This window comes from Nothobranchius furzeri, chromosome 14 (assembly GCF_043380555.1).
Source record: "Nothobranchius furzeri strain GRZ-AD chromosome 14, NfurGRZ-RIMD1, whole genome shotgun sequence".
Taxonomy (NCBI): Eukaryota; Metazoa; Chordata; class Actinopteri; order Cyprinodontiformes; family Nothobranchiidae; genus Nothobranchius; species Nothobranchius furzeri.
Genome location: NC_091754.1, coordinates 48,440,480 through 48,452,921, shown reverse-complemented (window position 1 = coordinate 48,452,921; position 12,442 = coordinate 48,440,480). Strand labels below are relative to the sequence as shown.

The window sequence follows — 12,442 nt, the reverse complement described above, 5'->3', positions numbered from 1 at the left end:
GAACTGGTACAATGTACATTATTTAAAATTAAGCTATATATACATTCTTTTGCATTTATATTTATGGGGTGACAACACTGTCAAAAATCGATTCCATCCTGGGAAATGTCTTTGGTTCTTTTGTAATTCCATTAGTGACTTTCGTCTTGATGAATGAGAAGACCATTTAGGATTCTATCGAGTTCAAGAAATCCCTATGTTTGAAGAATATGTCACCATCAGCTTTAACAGGAAACACTTACAGACTGCCCTTGAATATGTTCTAATAACTGAACTGTAGCCAAACAAACAAGAATACTGTGGTTCCACAAGGGTTTGAACCCAGGACCTTCCGCATGTGAGGCAGACGTGATGACCACTACACTATGGAACCATCAATGTGGCTTTTCCAGTATCAGGTTTGTTGCAATAAATGAAAAACTGACTAATATTTTTACATAATAGTTTGACAGAAAATATTTGACATCTTTCAAAATTCAATGTGGTCTACATCTAAATTGAAGAACTTACGCATCACTAGCAGAGATCCTGAAAGCTGAATTATGGAATTGTCATCTCTGATTGAAAAAGTCCTACCAGTTTACTCAAATATGGAATGAAAAAGTGCATGAGCACAACTTAGCAATCTCTTTAGTGGTTCCACTGGGGATTGAACCCAGAACCTTCTGTGTGTTAGACAGATGTGATGACCATTACACCATGGAACCTTGCTTAAACCTTGCTTCAAAACATTTTATATAGAAGGAACAATCCAAAAAGAGAAGTACGTTGAGCATAAAGAGTTGTTACTGAAGCCAGCTTAAGTCACTTTACGCTTTAGGAATGGAAGCCCAGAAGAAGTCTCTTGTTTTTTGTTTCCTGCCCTCAAAACATCAATTGATCACTTTAGAAAGAATACACCAATGCAAGGAACTGGTACAATGTACATTATTTAAAATTAAGCTATAGATGCATTCTTTTGCATTTACAATTATGGGGTGACAACACTGTCAAAAAAGGATTCCAGCCAGGAAAATCTGTCAGAATCTTTTGTAATTTTATTAGTGACTTTCGTCTTGTTGAATGAGAAGACCATAGTGGATTCTATCGAGTTCAAGAAATCCCTTTGTTTGAAGAATATGTCACCATCATCTTTAACAGGGAACACTTACAGACTGCCCTTGAAAATGTTCTAATAACTGAACTGTAGCCAAACAATCAAGATTAATGTGGTTCCACTGGGGTTTGAACCCAGGACCTTCTGCGTGTGAGGCAGACGTGATGACCACTACACTATGGAACCATCAATGTGACTTTTCCAGTATCAGGTTTGTTGCAATAAATGAAAAACTGACTAATATTTTTACATAATAATTTGACAGAAAATATTTGACATCTTTCAAAATTGAATGTGGTCTACATCTAAAGTGAAAAACTTATGCATCACTAGCAGAGATCCTGAAAGCTGAATTATGGAATTGTAATCTCTGATTGAAAAAGTCCTACCAGTTTACTCAAATATGGAATCAAAAAGTTCATGAGCACAACTTAGCAATCTCTTTAGTGGTTCCACTGGGGATTGAACCCAGAGCCTTCTGTGTGTAAGACAGATGTGATGACCATTACACCATGGAACCTTGCATCAAAACATTTTATATAGAAGGAACAATCCAAAAAGAGAAGTACGTTGAGCATAAAGAGTTGTTACTGAAGCCAGCTTAAGTCACTTTACGCTTTAGGAATGGAACCACGGAAGAAGTCTCTTGTTTTTTGTTTCCTGCCCTCAAAACATCAATTGATCACTTTAGTAAGAATACACCAATGCAAGGAACTGGTACAATGTACATTATTTAAAATTAAGCTATATATACATTCTTTTGCATTTATATTTATGGGGTGACAACACTGTCAAAAATCGATTCCATCCTGGGAAATGTCTTTGGTTCTTTTGTAATTCCATTAGTGACTTTCGTCTTGATGAATGAGAAGACCATTTAGGATTCTATCGAGTTCAAGAAATCCCTATGTTTGAAGAATATGTCACCATCAGCTTTAACAGGAAACACTTACAGACTGCCCTTGAATATGTTCTAATAACTGAACTGTAGCCAAACAAACAAGAATACTGTGGTTCCACAAGGGTTTGAACCCAGACCTTCCGCATGTGAGGCAGACGTGATGACCACTACACTATGGAACCATCAATGTGGCTTTTCCAGTATCAGGTTTGTTGCAATAAATGAAAAACTGACTAATATTTTTACATAATAGTTTGACAGAAAATATTTGACATCTTTCAAAATTCAATGTGGTCTACATCTAAATTGAAGAACTTACGCATCACTAGCAGAGATCCTGAAAGCTGAATTATGGAATTGTCATCTCTGATTGAAAAAGTCCTACCAGTTTACTCAAATATGGAATGAAAAAGTGCATGAGCACAACTTAGCAATCTCTTTAGTGGTTCCACTGGGGATTGAACCCAGAGCCTTCTGTGTGTTAGACAGATGTGATGACCATTACACCATGGAACCTTGCTTAAACCTTGCTTCAAAACATTTTATATAGAAGGAACAATCCAAAAAGAGAAGTACGTTGAGCATAAAGAGTTGTTACTGAAGCCAGCTTAAGTCACTTTACGCTTTAGGAATGGAAGCCCAGAAGAAGTCTCTTGTTTTTTGTTTCCTGCCCTCAAAACATCAATTGATCACTTTAGAAAGAATACACCAATGCAAGGAACTGGTACAATGTACATTATTTAAAATTAAGCTATAGATGCATTCTTTTGCATTTACAATTATGGGGTGACAACACTGTCAAAAAAGGATTCCAGCCAGGAAAATCTGTCAGAATCTTTTGTAATTTTATTAGTGACTTTCGTCTTGTTGAATGAGAAGACCATATTGGATTCTATCGAGTTCAAGAAATCCCTTTGTTTGAAGAATATGTCACCATCATCTTTAACAGGGAACACTTACAGACTGCCCTTGAAAATGTTCTAATAACTGAACTGTAGCCAAACAATCAAGATTAATGTGGTTCCACTGGGGTTTGAACCCAGGACCTTCTGCGTGTGAGGCAGACGTGATGACCACTACACTATGGAACCATCAATGTGACTTTTCCAGTATCAGGTTTGTTGCAATAAATGAAAAACTGACTAATATTTTTACATAATAATTTGACAGAAAATATTTGACATCTTTCAAAATTGAATGTGGTCTACATCTAAAGTGAAAAACTTATGCATCACTAGCAGAGATCCTGAAAGCTGAATTATGGAATTGTAATCTCTGATTGAAAAAGTCCTACCAGTTTACTCAAATATGGAATCAAAAAGTTCATGAGCACAACTTAGCAATCTCTTTAGTGGTTCCACTGGGGATTGAACCCAGAACCTTCTGTGTGTTAGACAGATGTGATGACCATTACACCATGGAACCTTGCTTCAAATTGTTTTATATAGAAGGTACAATCCAAAAAGAGAAGTACGTTGAGCATAAGGAGTTGTTACTGAAGCCAGCCTAAGTCACTTTACGCTTTAGGAATGGAACCCCAGAAGAAGACTCTTGTTTTTTGTTTGCTGCTCTCAAAACATCAATTGATCACTTTAGTAAGAATACACCAATGCAAGGAACTGGTACAATGTACATTATTTAAAATTAAGCTATATATACATTCTTTTGCATTTATATTTATGGGGTGACAACACTGTCAAAAATCGATTCCATCCTGGGAAATGTCTTTGGTTCTTTTGTAATTCCATTAGTGACTTTCGTCTTGATGAATGAGAAGACCATTTAGGATTCTATCGAGTTCAAGAAATCCCTATGTTTGAAGAATATGTCACCATCAGCTTTAACAGGAAACACTTACAGACTGCCCTTGAATATGTTCTAATAACTGAACTGTAGCCAAACAAACAAGAATACTGTGGTTCCACAAGGGTTTGAACCCAGACCTTCCGCATGTGAGGCAGACGTGATGACCACTACACTATGGAACCATCAATGTGGCTTTTCCAGTATCAGGTTTGTTGCAATAAATGAAAAACTGACTAATATTTTTACATAATAGTTTGACAGAAAATATTTGACATCTTTCAAAATTCAATGTGGTCTACATCTAAATTGAAGAACTTACGCATCACTAGCAGAGATCCTGAAAGCTGAATTATGGAATTGTCATCTCTGATTGAAAAAGTCCTACCAGTTTACTCAAATATGGAATGAAAAAGTGCATGAGCACAACTTAGCAATCTCTTTAGTGGTTCCACTGGGGATTGAACCCAGAGCCTTCTGTGTGTTAGACAGATGTGATGACCATTACACCATGGAACCTTGCTTAAACCTTGCTTCAAAACATTTTATATAGAAGGAACAATCCAAAAAGAGAAGTACGTTGAGCATAAAGAGTTGTTACTGAAGCCAGCTTAAGTCACTTTACGCTTTAGGAATGGAAGCCCAGAAGAAGTCTCTTGTTTTTTGTTTCCTGCCCTCAAAACATCAATTGATCACTTTAGAAAGAATACACCAATGCAAGGAACTGGTACAATGTACATTATTTAAAATTAAGCTATAGATGCATTCTTTTGCATTTACAATTATGGGGTGACAACACTGTCAAAAAAGGATTCCAGCCAGGAAAATCTGTCAGAATCTTTTGTAATTTTATTAGTGACTTTCGTCTTGTTGAATGAGAAGACCATATTGGATTCTATCGAGTTCAAGAAATCCCTTTGTTTGAAGAATATGTCACCATCATCTTTAACAGGGAACACTTACAGACTGCCCTTGAAAATGTTCTAATAACTGAACTGTAGCCAAACAATCAAGATTAATGTGGTTCCACTGGGGTTTGAACCCAGGACCTTCTGCGTGTGAGGCAGACGTGATGACCACTACACTATGGAACCATCAATGTGACTTTTCCAGTATCAGGTTTGTTGCAATAAATGAAAAACTGACTAATATTTTTACATAATAATTTGACAGAAAATATTTGACATCTTTCAAAATTGAATGTGGTCTACATCTAAAGTGAAAAACTTATGCATCACTAGCAGAGATCCTGAAAGCTGAATTATGGAATTGTAATCTCTGATTGAAAAAGTCCTACCAGTTTACTCAAATATGGAATCAAAAAGTTCATGAGCACAACTTAGCAATCTCTTTAGTGGTTCCACTGGGGATTGAACCCAGAACCTTCTGTGTGTTAGACAGATGTGATGACCATTACACCATGGAACCTTGCTTCAAATTGTTTTATATAGAAGGTACAATCCAAAAAGAGAAGTACGTTGAGCATAAGGAGTTGTTACTGAAGCCAGCCTAAGTCACTTTACGCTTTAGGAATGGAACCCCAGAAGAAGACTCTTGTTTTTTGTTTGCTGCTCTCAAAACATCAATTGATCACTTTAGTAAGAATACACCAATGCAAGGAACTGGTACAATGTACATTATTTAAAATTAAGCTATATATACAGTCTTTTGCATTTATATTTATGGGGTGACAACACTGTCAAAAATCGATTCCATCCTGGGAAATGTCTTTGGTTCTTTTGTAATTCCATTAGTGACTTTCGTCTTGATGAATGAGAAGACCATTTAGGATTCTATCGAGTTCAAGAAATGCCTATGTTTGAAGAATATATCACCATCAGCTTTAACAGGAAACACTTACAGACTGCCCTTGTATATGTTCTAATAACTGAACTGTAGCCAAACAAACAAGAATACTGTGGTTCCACTGGGGTTTGAACCCAGGACCTTCCGCGTGTGAGGCAGACGTGATGACCACTACACTATGGAACCATCAATTGAACTTTTCCAGTATCAGGTTTGTTGCAATAAATGAAAAACTGACTAATATTTTTACATAATAGTTTGACAGAAAATATTTGACATCTTTCAAAATTCAATGTGGCCTACATCTAAAGTGAAGAACTTACGCATCACTAGCAGAGATCCTGAAAGCTGAATTATGGAATTGTCATCTCTGATTGAAAAAGTCCTACCAGTTTACTCAAATATGGAATGAAAAAGTGCATGAGAACAACTTATCAAACTCTTTAGTGGTTCCACTGGGGATTGAACCCAGAGCCTTCTGTGTGTTAGACAGATGTGATGACCATTACACCATGGAACCTTACTTCAAAACATTTTATATAGAAGGAACAATCCAAAAAGAGAAGTACGTTGAGCATAAAGAGTTGTTACTGAAGCCAGCTTAAGTCACTTTACGCTTTAGGAATGGAACCACGGAAGAAGTCTCTTGTTTTTTGTTTCCTGCCCTCAAAACATCAATTGCTCACTTTAGTAAGAATACACCATTGCAAGGAACTGGTACAATGTACATTATTTAAAATTAAGCTATATATACATTCTTTTGCATTTATATTTATGGGGTTACAACACTGTCAAATATCGATTCCATCCTGGGAAATGTCTTTGGTTCTTTTGTAATTCCATTAGTGACTTTCGTCTTGATGAATGAGAAGACCATTTAGGATTCTATCGAGTTCAAGAAATCCCTATGTTTGAAGAATATGTCACCATCAGGTTTAACAGGAAACACTTACAGACTGCCCTTGAATATGTTCTAATAACTGAACTGTGGCCAAAAATCAAGATTACTGTGGTTGCACTGGGGTTTGAACCCAGGACCTTCCGCGTGTGAGGCAAACGTGATGACCACTACACTATGGAACCATCAATGTGGCTTTTCCAGTATCAGGTTTGTTGCAATAAATGAAAAACTGACTAATATTTTTACATAATAGTTTGACAGAAAATATTTGACATCTTTCAAAATTCAATGTGGTCTACATCTAAAGTGAAGAACTTACGCATCACTAGCAGAGATCCTGAAAGCTGAATTATGGAATTGTCATCTCTGACTGAAAAAGTCCTACCAGTTTACTCAAATATGGAATGAAAAAGTGCATGAGCACAAATTAGCAATCTCTTTAGTGGTTCCACTGGGGATTGAACCCAGAGCCTTCTGTGTGTTAGGCAGATGTGATGACCATTACACCATGGAACCTTGCTTCACCCTTGCTTCAACCTTGCTTCAAAACATTTTATATAGAAGGAACAATCCAAAAAGAGAAGTACGTTGAGCATAAAGAGTTGTTACTGAAGCCAGCTTAAGTCACTTTACGCTTTAGGAATGGAAGCCCAGAAGAAGTCTCTTGTTTTTTGTTTCCTGCCCTCAAAACATCAATTGATCACTTTAGAAAGAATACACCAATGCAAGGAACTGGTACAATGCACATTATTTAAAATTAAGCTATAGATGCATTCTTTTGCATTTACAATTATGGGGTGACAACACTGTCAAAAAATGATTCCAGCCAGGAAAATCTGTTAGAATCTTTTGTAATTTTATTAGTGACTTTCGTCTTACTGAATGAGAAGACCATATTGGATTCTATCGAGTTCAAGAAATCCTTATGTTTGAAGAATATGTCACCATCATCTTTAACAGGGAACACTTACAGACTGCCCTTGAAAATGTTCTAATAACTGAACTGTAGCCAAACAATCAAGATTAGTGTGGTTCCACTGGGGTTTGAACCCAGGACCTTCTGCGTGTGAGGCAGACATGATGACCACTACACTATGGAACCATCAATGAGTCTTTTCCAGTATCAGGTTTGTTGCAATAAATGAAAAACTGACTAATATTTTTACATATTAATTTGACAGAAAATATTTGACATCTTTCAAAATTGATTTTGGTCTACATCTAAAGTGAAGAACTTATGCATCACTAGCAGAGATCCTGAAAGCTTAATTATGGAATTGTCATCTCTGATTGAAAAAGTCCTACCAGTTTACTCAAATATGGAATGAAGAAGTGCATGAGCACAACTTAGCAATGTCTTTAGTGGTTCCACTGGGGATTGAACCCAGAACCTTCTGTGTGTTAGACAGATGTGATGACCATAAAACCATGGAACCTTGCTTCAAATTGTTTTATATAGAAGGTACAATCCAAAAAGAGAAGTACGTTGAGCATAAAGAGTTGTTACTGAAGCCAGCTTAAGTCACTTTACGCTTTAGGAATGGAAGCCCAGAAGAAGTCTCTTGTTTTTTGTTTCCTGCCCTCAAAACATCAATTGATCACTTTAGAAAGAATACACCAATGCAAGGAACTGGTACAATGTACATTATTTAAAATTAAGCTATAGATGCATTCTTTTGCATTTACAATTATGGGGTGACAACACTGTCAAAAAAGGATTCCAGCCAGGAAAATCTGTCAGAATCTTTTGTAATTTTATTAGTGACTTTCGTCTTGTTGAATGAGAAGACCATATTGGATTCTATCGAGTTCAAGAAATCCCTTTGTTTGAAGAATATGTCACCATCATCTTTAACAGGGAACACTTACAGACTGCCCTTGAAAATGTTCTAATAACTGAACTGTAGCCAAACAATCAAGATTAATGTGGTTCCACTGGGGTTTGAACCCAGGACCTTCTGCGTGTGAGGGAGACGTGATGACCACTACACTATGGAACCATCAATGTGACTTTTCCAGTATCAGGTTTGGTGCAATAAATGAAAAACTGACTAATATTTTTACATAATAATTTGACAGAAAATATTTGACATCTTTCAAAATTGAATGTGGTCTACATCTAAAGTGAAAAACTTATGCATCACTAGCAGAGATCCTGAAAGCTGAATTATGGAATTGTAATCTCTGATTGAAAAAGTCCTACCAGTTTACTCAAATATGGAATCAAAAAGTTCATGAGCACAACTTAGCAATCTCTTTAGTGGTTCCACTGGGGATTGAACCCAGAACCTTCTGTGTGTTAGACAGATGTGATGACCATTACACCATGGAACCTTGCTTCAAATTCTTTTATATAGAAGGTACAATCCAAAAAGAGAAGTACGTTGAGCATAAGGAGTTGTTACTGAAGCCAGCCTAAGTCACTTTACGCTTTAGGAATGGAACCCCAGAAGAAGACTCTTGTTTTTTGTTTGCTGCTCTCAAAATATCAATTGATCACTTTAGTAAGAATACACCAATGCAAGGAACTGGTACAATGTACATTATTTAAAATTAAGCTATATATACAGTCTTTTGCATTTATATTTATGGGGTGACAACACTGTCAAAAATCGATTCCATCCTGGGAAATGTCTTTGGTTCTTTTGTAATTCCATTAGTGACTTTCGTCTTGATGAATGAGAAGACCATTTAGGATTCTATCGAGTTCAAGAAATGCCTATGTTTGAAGAATATGTCACCATCAGCTTTAACAGGAAACACTTACAGACTGCCCTTGTATATGTTCTAATAACTGAACTGTAGCCAAACAAACAAGAATACTGTGGTTCCACTGGGGTTTGAACCCAGGACCTTCCGCGTGTGAGGCAGACGTGATGACCACTACACTATGGAACCATCAATTGAACTTTTCCAGTATCAGGTTTGTTGCAATAAATGAAAAACTGACTAATATTTTTATATATTAATTTGACAGAAAATATTTGACATCTTTCAAAATTGATTTTGGTCTACATCTAAAGTGAAGAACTTATGCATCACTAGCAGAGATCCTGAAAGCTTAATTATGGAATTGTCATCTCTGATTGAAAAAGTCCTACCAGTTTACTCAAATATGGAATGAAGAAGTGCATGAGCACAACTTAGCAATGTCTTTAGTGGTTCCACTGGGGATTGAACCCAGAACCTTCTGTGTGTTAGACAGATGTGATGACCATAAAACCATGGAACCTTGCTTCAAATTGTTTTATATAGAAGGTACAATCCAAAAAGAGAAGTACGTTGAGCATAAAGAGTTGTTACTGAAGCCAGCTTAAGTCACTTTACGCTTTAGGAATGGAAGCCCAGAAGAAGTCTCTTGTTTTTTGTTTCCTGCCCTCAAAACATCAATTGATCACTTTAGAAAGAATACACCAATGCAAGGAACTGGTACAATGTACATTATTTAAAATTAAGCTATAGATGCATTCTTTTGCATTTACAATTATGGGGTGACAACACTGTCAAAAAAGGATTCCAGCCAGGAAAATCTGTCAGAATCTTTTGTAATTTTATTAGTGACTTTCGTCTTGTTGAATGAGAAGACCATATTGGATTCTATCGAGTTCAAGAAATCCCTTTGTTTGAAGAATATGTCACCATCATCTTTAACAGGGAACACTTACAGACTGCCCTTGAAAATGTTCTAATAACTGAACTGTAGCCAAACAATCAAGATTAATGTGGTTCCACTGGGGTTTGAACCCAGGACCTTCTGCGTGTGAGGGAGACGTGATGACCACTACACTATGGAACCATCAATGTGACTTTTCCAGTATCAGGTTTGTTGCAATAAATGAAAAACTGACTAATATTTTTACATAATAATTTGACAGAAAATATTTGACATCTTTCAAAATTGAATGTGGTCTACATCTAAAGTGAAAAACTTATGCATCACTAGCAGAGATCCTGAAAGCTGAATTATGGAATTGTAATCTCTGATTGAAAAAGTCCTACCAGTTTACTCAAATATGGAATCAAAAAGTTCATGAGCACAACTTAGCAATCTCTTTAGTGGTTCCACTGGGGATTGAACCCAGAACCTTCTGTGTGTTAGACAGATGTGATGACCATTACACCATGGAACCTTGCTTCAAATTCTTTTATATAGAAGGTACAATCCAAAAAGAGAAGTACGTTGAGCATAAGGAGTTGTTACTGAAGCCAGCCTAAGTCACTTTACGCTTTAGGAATGGAACCCCAGAAGAAGACTCTTGTTTTTTGTTTGCTGCTCTCAAAATATCAATTGATCACTTTAGTAAGAATACACCAATGCAAGGAACTGGTACAATGTACATTATTTAAAATTAAGCTATATATACAGTCTTTTGCATTTATATTTATGGGGTGACAACACTGTCAAAAATCGATTCCATCCTGGGAAATGTCTTTGGTTCTTTTGTAATTCCATTAGTGACTTTCGTCTTGATGAATGAGAAGACCATTTAGGATTCTATCGAGTTCAAGAAATGCCTATGTTTGAAGAATATGTCACCATCAGCTTTAACAGGAAACACTTACAGACTGCCCTTGTATATGTTCTAATAACTGAACTGTAGCCAAACAAACAAGAATACTGTGGTTCCACTGGGGTTTGAACCCAGGACCTTCCGCGTGTGAGGCAGACGTGATGACCACTACACTATGGAACCATCAATTGAACTTTTCCAGTATCAGGTTTGTTGCAATAAATGAAAAACTGACTAATATTTTTACATAATAGTTTGACAGAAAATATTTGACATCTTTCAAAATTCAATGTGGCCTACATCTAAAGTGAAGAACTTACGCATCACTAGCAGAGATCCTGAAAGCTGAATTATGGAATTGTCATCTCTGATTGAAAAAGTCCTACCAGTTTACTCAAATATGGAATGAAAAAGTGCATGAGAACAACTTATCAAACTCTTTAGTGGTTCCACTGGGGATTGAACCCAGAGCCTTCTGTGTGTTAGACAGATGTGATGACCATTACACCATGGCACCTTGCTTCAAAACATTTTATATAGAAGGAACAATCCAAAAAGAGAAGTACGTTGAGCATAAAGAGTTGTTACTGAAGCCAGCTTAAGTCACTTTACGCTTTAGGAATGGAACCACGGAAGAAGTCTCTTGTTTTTTGTTTCCTGCCCTCAAAACATCAATTGCTCACTTTAGTAAGAATACACCATTGCAAGGAACTGGTACAATGTACATTATTTAAAATTAAGCTATATATACATTCTTTTGCATTTATATTTATGGGGTTACAACACTGTCAAATATCGATTCCATCCTGGGAAATGTCTTTGGTTCTTTTGTAATTCCATTAGTGACTTTCGTCTTGATGAATGAGAAGACCATTTAGGATTCTATCGAGTTCAAGAAATCCCTATGTTTGAAGAATATGTCACCATCAGGTTTAACAGGAAACACTTACAGACTGCCCTTGAATATGTTCTAATAACTGAACTGTAGCCAAAAATATAGATTACTGTGGTTCCACTGGGGTTTGAACCCAGGACCTTCCGCGTGTGAGGCAGACGTGATGACCACTACACTATGGAACCATCAATGTGGCTTTTCCAGTATCAGGTTTGTTGCAATAAATGAAAAACTGACTAATATTTTTACATAATAGTTTGACAGAAAATATTTGACATCTTTCAAAATTCAATGTGGTCTACATCTAAAGTGAAGAACTTACGCATCACTAGCAGAGATCCTGAAAGCTGAATTATGGAATTGTCATCTCTGACTGAAAAAGTCCTACCAGTTTACTCAAATATGGAATGAAAAAGTGCATGAGCACAAATTAGCAATCTCTTTAGTGGTTCCACTGGGGATTGAACCCAGAGCCTTCTGTGTGTTAGGCAGATGTGATGACCATTACACCATGGAACCTTGCTTCACC

General features: G+C 36.5%; 28 non-coding genes across 28 annotated transcripts; all 28 read right to left on the bottom strand.

Annotated features, from left to right (window-relative positions):
- Positions 1 to 300: 300 nt before the first annotated feature.
- On the bottom strand, positions 301 to 373 carry trnav-cac (transfer RNA valine (anticodon CAC)). The gene has a single exon. It is a non-coding gene; the product is annotated as a tRNA-Val (tRNA).
- Positions 374 to 634: 261 nt separating this feature from the next.
- On the bottom strand, positions 635 to 707 carry trnav-aac (transfer RNA valine (anticodon AAC)). Its single transcript has one exon. It is a non-coding gene; the product is annotated as a tRNA-Val (tRNA).
- Positions 708 to 1,209: 502 nt separating this feature from the next.
- Positions 1,210 to 1,282, bottom strand: trnav-cac (transfer RNA valine (anticodon CAC)). The gene has a single exon. It is a non-coding gene; the product is annotated as a tRNA-Val (tRNA).
- A 261-nt stretch (positions 1,283 to 1,543) lies between these two features.
- trnav-uac (transfer RNA valine (anticodon UAC)) lies at positions 1,544 to 1,616 on the bottom strand. The gene has a single exon. It is a non-coding gene; the product is annotated as a tRNA-Val (tRNA).
- A 491-nt stretch (positions 1,617 to 2,107) lies between these two features.
- Positions 2,108 to 2,179, bottom strand: trnav-cac (transfer RNA valine (anticodon CAC)). The gene has a single exon. It is a non-coding gene; the product is annotated as a tRNA-Val (tRNA).
- Positions 2,180 to 2,440: 261 nt separating this feature from the next.
- On the bottom strand, positions 2,441 to 2,513 carry trnav-aac (transfer RNA valine (anticodon AAC)). Its single transcript has one exon. It is a non-coding gene; the product is annotated as a tRNA-Val (tRNA).
- Positions 2,514 to 3,015: 502 nt separating this feature from the next.
- trnav-cac (transfer RNA valine (anticodon CAC)) lies at positions 3,016 to 3,088 on the bottom strand. Its single transcript has one exon. It is a non-coding gene; the product is annotated as a tRNA-Val (tRNA).
- Positions 3,089 to 3,349: 261 nt separating this feature from the next.
- trnav-aac (transfer RNA valine (anticodon AAC)) lies at positions 3,350 to 3,422 on the bottom strand. The gene has a single exon. It is a non-coding gene; the product is annotated as a tRNA-Val (tRNA).
- Positions 3,423 to 3,913: 491 nt separating this feature from the next.
- trnav-cac (transfer RNA valine (anticodon CAC)) lies at positions 3,914 to 3,985 on the bottom strand. Its single transcript has one exon. It is a non-coding gene; the product is annotated as a tRNA-Val (tRNA).
- Positions 3,986 to 4,246: 261 nt separating this feature from the next.
- On the bottom strand, positions 4,247 to 4,319 carry trnav-aac (transfer RNA valine (anticodon AAC)). The gene has a single exon. It is a non-coding gene; the product is annotated as a tRNA-Val (tRNA).
- A 502-nt stretch (positions 4,320 to 4,821) lies between these two features.
- Positions 4,822 to 4,894, bottom strand: trnav-cac (transfer RNA valine (anticodon CAC)). Its single transcript has one exon. It is a non-coding gene; the product is annotated as a tRNA-Val (tRNA).
- Positions 4,895 to 5,155: 261 nt separating this feature from the next.
- trnav-aac (transfer RNA valine (anticodon AAC)) lies at positions 5,156 to 5,228 on the bottom strand. The gene has a single exon. It is a non-coding gene; the product is annotated as a tRNA-Val (tRNA).
- Positions 5,229 to 5,719: 491 nt separating this feature from the next.
- Positions 5,720 to 5,792, bottom strand: trnav-cac (transfer RNA valine (anticodon CAC)). Its single transcript has one exon. It is a non-coding gene; the product is annotated as a tRNA-Val (tRNA).
- Positions 5,793 to 6,053: 261 nt separating this feature from the next.
- On the bottom strand, positions 6,054 to 6,126 carry trnav-aac (transfer RNA valine (anticodon AAC)). The gene has a single exon. It is a non-coding gene; the product is annotated as a tRNA-Val (tRNA).
- A 490-nt stretch (positions 6,127 to 6,616) lies between these two features.
- trnav-cac (transfer RNA valine (anticodon CAC)) lies at positions 6,617 to 6,689 on the bottom strand. Its single transcript has one exon. It is a non-coding gene; the product is annotated as a tRNA-Val (tRNA).
- Positions 6,690 to 6,950: 261 nt separating this feature from the next.
- On the bottom strand, positions 6,951 to 7,023 carry trnav-aac (transfer RNA valine (anticodon AAC)). The gene has a single exon. It is a non-coding gene; the product is annotated as a tRNA-Val (tRNA).
- Positions 7,024 to 7,536: 513 nt separating this feature from the next.
- Positions 7,537 to 7,609, bottom strand: trnav-cac (transfer RNA valine (anticodon CAC)). Its single transcript has one exon. It is a non-coding gene; the product is annotated as a tRNA-Val (tRNA).
- Positions 7,610 to 7,870: 261 nt separating this feature from the next.
- trnav-aac (transfer RNA valine (anticodon AAC)) lies at positions 7,871 to 7,943 on the bottom strand. The gene has a single exon. It is a non-coding gene; the product is annotated as a tRNA-Val (tRNA).
- A 491-nt stretch (positions 7,944 to 8,434) lies between these two features.
- On the bottom strand, positions 8,435 to 8,507 carry trnav-cac (transfer RNA valine (anticodon CAC)). The gene has a single exon. It is a non-coding gene; the product is annotated as a tRNA-Val (tRNA).
- Positions 8,508 to 8,768: 261 nt separating this feature from the next.
- trnav-aac (transfer RNA valine (anticodon AAC)) lies at positions 8,769 to 8,841 on the bottom strand. Its single transcript has one exon. It is a non-coding gene; the product is annotated as a tRNA-Val (tRNA).
- A 491-nt stretch (positions 8,842 to 9,332) lies between these two features.
- trnav-cac (transfer RNA valine (anticodon CAC)) lies at positions 9,333 to 9,405 on the bottom strand. The gene has a single exon. It is a non-coding gene; the product is annotated as a tRNA-Val (tRNA).
- Positions 9,406 to 9,666: 261 nt separating this feature from the next.
- trnav-aac (transfer RNA valine (anticodon AAC)) lies at positions 9,667 to 9,739 on the bottom strand. Its single transcript has one exon. It is a non-coding gene; the product is annotated as a tRNA-Val (tRNA).
- Positions 9,740 to 10,230: 491 nt separating this feature from the next.
- Positions 10,231 to 10,303, bottom strand: trnav-cac (transfer RNA valine (anticodon CAC)). The gene has a single exon. It is a non-coding gene; the product is annotated as a tRNA-Val (tRNA).
- Positions 10,304 to 10,564: 261 nt separating this feature from the next.
- On the bottom strand, positions 10,565 to 10,637 carry trnav-aac (transfer RNA valine (anticodon AAC)). The gene has a single exon. It is a non-coding gene; the product is annotated as a tRNA-Val (tRNA).
- A 491-nt stretch (positions 10,638 to 11,128) lies between these two features.
- Positions 11,129 to 11,201, bottom strand: trnav-cac (transfer RNA valine (anticodon CAC)). Its single transcript has one exon. It is a non-coding gene; the product is annotated as a tRNA-Val (tRNA).
- Positions 11,202 to 11,462: 261 nt separating this feature from the next.
- On the bottom strand, positions 11,463 to 11,535 carry trnav-aac (transfer RNA valine (anticodon AAC)). Its single transcript has one exon. It is a non-coding gene; the product is annotated as a tRNA-Val (tRNA).
- A 490-nt stretch (positions 11,536 to 12,025) lies between these two features.
- Positions 12,026 to 12,098, bottom strand: trnav-cac (transfer RNA valine (anticodon CAC)). The gene has a single exon. It is a non-coding gene; the product is annotated as a tRNA-Val (tRNA).
- A 261-nt stretch (positions 12,099 to 12,359) lies between these two features.
- trnav-aac (transfer RNA valine (anticodon AAC)) lies at positions 12,360 to 12,432 on the bottom strand. The gene has a single exon. It is a non-coding gene; the product is annotated as a tRNA-Val (tRNA).
- Positions 12,433 to 12,442: the final 10 nt, after the last annotated feature.